This window comes from Pseudorca crassidens, chromosome 1 (genome assembly GCF_039906515.1).
Source record: "Pseudorca crassidens isolate mPseCra1 chromosome 1, mPseCra1.hap1, whole genome shotgun sequence".
NCBI lineage: Eukaryota > Metazoa > Chordata > Mammalia > Artiodactyla > Delphinidae > Pseudorca > Pseudorca crassidens.
The window spans coordinates 4971618-4977032 of record NC_090296.1 but is presented as its reverse complement, the minus strand read 5'-3'; the positions used below and the strand labels follow the sequence as shown (position 1 = coordinate 4977032).

Sequence of the window (5415 nt, the reverse complement as noted above, 5' to 3'; positions counted from 1 at the left end):
GGGGCCTCCTTCTTTGGGCTGCCCCAATCGGCCGGGCCAATCAGTTGGTCCTGAGGCTGCTCTTGCCTTTCAAGGCAAGTGGGCAGGGGAAGGAGCCCGTACCAGCTGCCAGCCTGGGGCCCACGCTGACTTGCAGCCTGCCCTTCTCCCCCTGGGCCCTCAGTTTCCCCACATCTGCAGGGAGGCTTGGGCTGTGGTCTTCTCACTTGGCTCCTGTAGTTCTGGGGTCCTGAGAGGGGCTCGAGGGGTGACCCTGGCAGGCGGAAGGTAGTTCCACCAGCCACTCTTACAAACTGGGGGCTCTCGTACTAGGTCCACAGTTGGGAACACAGGCTGGGTGGCTTCTTTCAGTGTTGGTCCAGGTTTGACAGCTGGGCTGGGAGGGGTCTCGGTGGACTTTTCCGCATCTCTGGTGGGCTCCCTCTGTGCCTGGTGTGCTGTGGCTTCAGGCCTAGGAGCGTGGGGTCTGGGGGCCTGCAGGGCATCTTGGGCTGGAGTGGAAGGCCGAGGCTGGCCTCAGTCTCCCCATTTACATAATGGAAGGAGCACGGCCTTCCCGGGGGAGGTGGGCGCAGCAAGCCCTTTGTAAACTGTGAAATGCTACCAACGTGTCAGGGCCTGTTATTTTCATTAGGACGCTTATGATTATTACTTTTAGAACACCCGCTATAATTGGAATGGCCAGACAGACTCAGACAGTGTTTTCACGCATGGTGTCAACTTTAATTTTCCCATTAACCCTGAGAGGCGGTGACGCCCTGCCTCGCAAGTGCGTGAACCAGAGTCCAGAGGGTGGAATGGCTTGTCCAGGAGCCGTAATTAGCGGGGACGAAGGCGCTCGGATCCAGGTCATTGAACGGCCCCAGCAATAAGCCGCCCGTGACTGGAGCTACTGAGGGAGGGGGGGCGGGGGGGCGGTGTAGGGCGCAGAGGCATGTGTCCTCCAGATGGGGGTAATTAGCGCTCATTTATTAAAATGGGTGTTTCCCGAGTGTCTGCTCTGTGTCAGGCACGACCCTGGGCACGGGGCCCCTAATACTGACTTTGTTCCTTATCGGGTGGGCGTGTTCTGGTCTCACAGCTTTAACTGGGATTCAGAGAGCTCGGATCAGGAAGGAAGAGGCAGAGGCAGTGTTCAAAGCCAGGCTTAGGCTTTCTTCCCTGCACTGGGAAGAGCTGAGGGGCAGCTGAGGGGCAGGAGCCGATGCCCTGGGTGCAGTGGGCAGTGGCCATTTGGGGCCCCTGAGGACTGGAGGGGCCACTTGCGTTTCATGGCCCGACAGGAGCCCAGACCAAAGGAATGGGGACCTCGGTGTCTCCCCTCCGTCTCCTCGAAAATCTCACTCACGCGGTCATCCCCGACTCATTTTGGCTGATTTGGTCGTGGGCAGAGGGACAGGACAGCTGGCCCAGGACCTGCTAATTATAGCCGCTCAAGTATTTGAGCAGAGCTATTGAGTCCTCCATGTCATGGTTTTTTCTTGCAGGCAAGCAAACCCTTTAACCTCTCTTCCTGAGCGCTGGCCCAGGCCCCGTTCATTGCCCAGGCCCCCCAGGGGGAGGTCAGCATGAGGTCCCCACCCCAAGTCTTACCTTTGATGCAAGCGATCAGTGGCTCTGCTCCTGTCCCGTCAACTGGAACTTCGCTTCTTTCTAGAAAGTTATTGGATAAATGGGTTTCTTTAAGTACGAAAGCCTAGGTTTGGGAGGTGCATGCACTCTCCACGGTAGCAACCGCAGTCCACTCACAGCCTCTGTCCTGCTCTTTTCATGGGACTGTATCACGTCATGTGATACAGTCCCCCCATCGCTACGCTTGGGTCCCTCCGTGATATTTCTGGAGTACTTACTATGTGCCAGGCACTGTTTTCATTCCTTTAATCCTCAGAATACCCTGTCAAGGTGTTAGTTATTATCCCCATTTTGCAGAAGAGGAGCCTGAGGCCCAGAGACAAACCTCAGAGCCGATGGGTCGATCTCACTTCTGTAACTGGGACTGACCCAGGCCGCACATCTCGTCGGTCTCAGGGCCCGCATGTCAACCCAGCTAAGGTCCACACTGGCGGCGCTTGGGTCCTGCCTTTGCTCTGTGACACCTCAGCTCTCGGCAAGCCCCCTGTTCTTGCTGGACCCCTGTAGTGTTTTGCTCTGCCCCTGATGTCAGTCTGCACTGGCTGCTCCTTGCTTCACCCCTCCCCCTCAGCACACAGTAGAGTAGGGCCGCCGGCAGCAGGTGAGGCCCGGGGCAGCGCCTCTGCCAGGGGACCTGGTGGGCATTTTCTCTTCCCCCCTCCCAGGTGGCGGAGAGGTGAGATGGCGGCTTTCTCCAGGAAGGGAGTAGATGCCTGGCCCAGGATCGAATAGAAAGGTCTGAAAAATGATATTTTTTAATCCCTGATTTGTACATTTGAACAATTTGTAAACGTGTCGAGTCCTCAGGAGGGAACTAACTCAAGCCTTTTGTTCTGCAGCTGAGGCTCGCTGCCCCCGGTGGGCAGTGAGTCGGTGCGTTCCTGAGGCCAGGGTGTGGCCCAGCCCTGGCCCCCAGAGGAGTGCCAGGGGAGTGTGAGGCCCTCCTAGGCTGACCTTGAAGCAGGCCAGGTACGTATGCCCTGCTCTGTCACACTGACAGCCTCTTTGGGAGGTAGGGCCCTCAAAGACTGGGGGCCCTATAATAAGATAGTAATATAATTAAAAATCCAGGACGACACTGTTACTCTTGTCTGTCCGTTATCCATCCCCCCAGGGAGGTGTTAAACGCTCTCACCGTAATACAGAGGGATGCCTACAGCTGGGGTGTCTGTGATGGGGGCTTAAGGGGTCTGCTCGGGGGGCACAGAGGGTGGGCTGCCCTGGGAGGAGGTGGGTGGCCTTGGACTATAATTCCCCTCGCCTGCTCTGGTAGGATGGGGACAGCCATCTTCAAGTGTCACCTTGATGCTTTTAATGACGTCAAATATAAAATGCCTGGCACACAGTAGGTGCTCAGCAAAAATGGTTCTTCTTTCAGGTGGATCTGTCCCCTAACTGTCCCTTTGAAAGCCCTTCTCATTTTTGTAGAGTCCAGAGGGGAACAGGGAGGGTTAGACAGGTCAGCGTTGGGTACAGAGGGCCTTTTCTTAGTCAACCCTGTAACTTTATTGGCATTGTGGGATTTATGTAGCCTTTCTGAGGAACGAACGTCTTCAGGTGGAATTACCTCGGTCCGGAGGCAGATACAGGTAACCTGGGTACTGCTGTATTTTATTTTTATTCATCATAAAAATCTTTTGTAGCTGCAAAACTATGACAAGCGTCTCAAAGCATTCACCAGGACCAAACCCTGTCCAAGATAAACCACCATGTAGTAAATAGCGGAGGCTCACGTGCGGGGAGGGCGATTAAGCGCCGGCAGAGGGCTGGCTAACCTGTGCTCGCATTTCTTCCGCCCAAAGTCGTGGTTGAAAATAAGTGTCTGCCTGGCAGAGGGGCGAGAACTCAGAAGGTCCTGCCTGTGTTAGCTTAGGGAGGGGGAGACATTAACCGGCTAACTAATCAGTCCGTCTGTGCACAGGGAGGCCAGGACAAAACCTGATTTCAGGCTGCTTTGGGTTTCAGGTTGGCTTAGTTTCGTGTCCTTGGGCTCGCCGAGCCTTGATGTCTTTATCTGCGGATAAAGGGTCTTCCCAGTCGCACACTTAGTTTGTGCCTGCGACAGCTGGAGGGGACCTGTGGAGCCGGGTCTGAAGCTTACTGTGCAAGCAGGGGTTGGGGTGCCTGGGGGAGAGAAGGGGTTCTGATGGGAAGTCGGGGTGCGGTGTGCTACCCAGGACGTGAAGGGGGGCAGGCAAGGACCTGCAAGTTTGCACCCCATTCTCAGGGAGCTGACATGTTAGCCACACCCCCTGTTGGTTAGAACTGGAGCGTGGGCAATGTGACAGCTGTGGGTTCTGCCCGGCTGGGAGGCTGCCGGTGCACGTGGGCTACAGGGCTGCTGCTCCCCAGAGGATCCCATGTACCCTTCGCCCAGGACTGTCTCGTGTCACATTCTCCCGAGTCCTCATTCTAATTAGCTAATCCCTGAGAACACGGACCAGGGCATTAGCTTTAGGGCCTGTTAAAGACCAGAAGGGAAAGTCCTCCCTGATGCGTGCCTTGCAGACACCCGCCCCGTGGCTCTGGAGGGATCTGGGGCCTGTGGGTGGCGCAGTCACAGCCAGCAGGCACACACCTGCTGGCCTCATGTCACTGACACGCCACTCGGAGGCCCAGGGCTCCAGTTTTAGAACATAGAAAATTCTGAAAAGAATGATCTGGGAGATACAATAAATCCCTCATGTCTGCAGACCTTGTCTGGCGGGGATATGCTCACTCCTGATCCAACAGTTAAAATGCTCTTCCTTTTGTATTTGTTAAAAAAAAAAAAGCTAAAAGCTAACAGAAACCCCACACACAAACACAGCAAAGCAAAACAAAACCCACACACAAAATGTTTATTTTAATTATGCAAGAAATGCATTGATAATTAATACACTCATTACGGAAAATCAAACACTGCGGATAAAAGCTAAAGCCATCGTCAACTCCTTCCTCCATCCCAGTAGCCCCCGCCCCCCCATCATCACCATTTTAACTCCTGTTGTCAGAGTCAGGTGTCTGGTTCCAGACTTTTTTTTTTCTCTGTGTATTTGCATATGTATCAAAATTGACCTCTCCAATATATGATTCTTTTTTTTAACGTAAACTATATCACCACGTACATTTCTTTTTGCACAGCCTGTTTCTCTTCACTCAAGAATGTGCTTGGAGATCATAAAAGATAAACACCATTCCTTATCACAACACCTTAGTCGCCTGTAATCTGTACACACTGAAGTTGAGTTCACCACCTTGTTGCTGTCACTAAAGCTCCGGGGGGGCTGGCTTGTGGAAGCAGGTGTAAGTAATTGCCAAGGTCTGGATTTGGGCTCACAAGTGTTTATGACGTTATTACAAATGAATATATGAATGCATAAATTAGCAGAATAAAAGCGGGACATGCCTGGACCAATGATGAGAAAGTGTTTGTGAACAAAGGATCATGATTAATCCAGTTCTGCGCAGAATACTGAGGTCCATTAAAAGACAATAGGTCTCGGCTGTCTCATTCTTTTTAAGAGCTGTTTAATATTCCGGGGTGTGTTTGCACCATTGTTGATTAGAGCTTCCTCTATTGTTGAAAATCCCAGCTGTAAGTCTGCTGGGGTAGGCCAGTGTGAGCCTATAGATGCTTTGGTCAAAGTCCTAGTCATCGGGGTGGGTCACGGGTCCCTGTGTGCTCGTTATATTATTTAAGAAAATAAATAAGAAAGATAACATAAAATAAAAGAGGTCCTGGCATAGATAAATGAGGAGAGCATGTCACGAACCGAGGTTTTAATTAATATGATTTTGCTG

General features: G+C 52.7%; 1 non-coding gene across 1 annotated transcript; it reads left to right on the top strand.

Moving 5' to 3' along the window:
- The first annotated feature begins 5021 nt into the window (after nucleotides 1-5021).
- LOC137208102 (small nucleolar RNA SNORD112) lies at nucleotides 5022-5098 on the top strand. Its single transcript, XR_010935460.1, has one exon. It is a non-coding gene; the product is annotated as a small nucleolar RNA SNORD112 (small nucleolar RNA).
- Nucleotides 5099-5415: the final 317 nt, after the last annotated feature.